This window comes from Cyprinodon variegatus, unplaced genomic scaffold, assembly GCF_000732505.1.
Source record: "Cyprinodon variegatus isolate N-32 unplaced genomic scaffold, C_variegatus-1.0 Scaffold1466, whole genome shotgun sequence".
Classification (NCBI taxonomy): Eukaryota; Metazoa; Chordata; class Actinopteri; order Cyprinodontiformes; family Cyprinodontidae; genus Cyprinodon; species Cyprinodon variegatus.
The window spans coordinates 23241-24474 of NW_015151919.1; the positions used below are offsets into that span (position 1 = coordinate 23241).

A 1234-nucleotide genomic window follows, 5' to 3' on the forward strand; every position below is an offset into this window, starting at 1 on the left:
CTGCTCTCTTTTTCTCATGGTCTTCTCCTTCTTTCCCATCGCCCGGCTTGCCACAGGTTTGCCTGCTGTGTCTAAAAGTAGCAGCAGCAGCAACCCAGACTGACAGCTCATTGGCTCATTTGGATCACGTGCAGCCTGGAGCCGGACGCTCCCCAGGGCTTTACCGTATTAACTGGAGAAGAGGCGCAAGGGAAGTTAGACACTGTCGTCGGACAAGATGTGGTAATTTATAAATGATTTAAATCAGGTTGGGTCTGGATTAACCAGCAGGTGGGTCCGGATCCGGTCCGCTAATATGTGACCTCTGATCTAGAGGGATCAGTCGTAGGGTCAGAACATTATGGGATTAACTTCTGCTGCTATGCAAATGATACTAAGCTTTATTTGACGATAAATTCCAGAAAACAAAAGCAGTTAGGCTAAAGACAACTCAACTCAACTCAACTTTATTGTCAAATGTGCTACATGGTAAACATACAACACAGATGAAATTGCAGTCCTCTCAACCCCACGGTGCATAATAAAATACAATGAACCATAGCATAAAAAAAAAGGGAAATAAAAACCTAAGATATAGAAATAAATATAGGTATCTGCTCGGATAACTAAAAATCTAACAACGATCTACCGGTAGTTTAAATACTAAAGCAGATTACAAATATACAGATGGGAAGTGTAGCGGTAAATTTTTACAAAGTAACATTACAGTGGTCCTGATGGATGACTGATGCAAATAGTCAATGTAAACGATGTAACTGTAACATGTACAGCAATTATTATTACTGCACAGTACAGTGGCTATAGTGCAAATAATGTCATGTCTGCAGTGCAAACAGTGGTGCAAATGATGCAAATAGTGAATAGAGTAGCAGTCCTGACGTGGGGGAAGTAGTGGGGAAGCAGGGCAGGGAGGGAATTGACATCCTCACAATTTCTGCTTTTGAACTTTGACCAGAGAGGAGTCCTCTCTGCAAAGAAACTTAGTTAAATTGCTAATACTCTAAAACCCTTAGTGTTATTTATGTTACTTAAATCAGGACCTGTCATTTAAATCCCAGATCAAAGAGGTTTCTAGAATTTCCTTCTTGCATCTGCAGAATATTGAAAAAATCCTAAATCTCCTGTCCAGGGGTGATTCTGAGAAACTAGTCCATGCTTTTTTTTTACTTCAAGGCTGGACTGTTGTAATTCTTTACTATCAGAAGGTCCACAAAGTGTAGTTAAAAGCCTTCAG

At 40.4% G+C, this 1234-nt stretch overlaps 1 protein-coding gene across 1 annotated transcript in view; it reads right to left on the minus strand.

The window, feature by feature from the left end:
• The window catches only part of chst11 (carbohydrate (chondroitin 4) sulfotransferase 11), a 122409-nt gene that overhangs the window by 6816 nt on the left and 114359 nt on the right, over nucleotides 1-1234 (minus strand). The window lies entirely within an intron of this gene.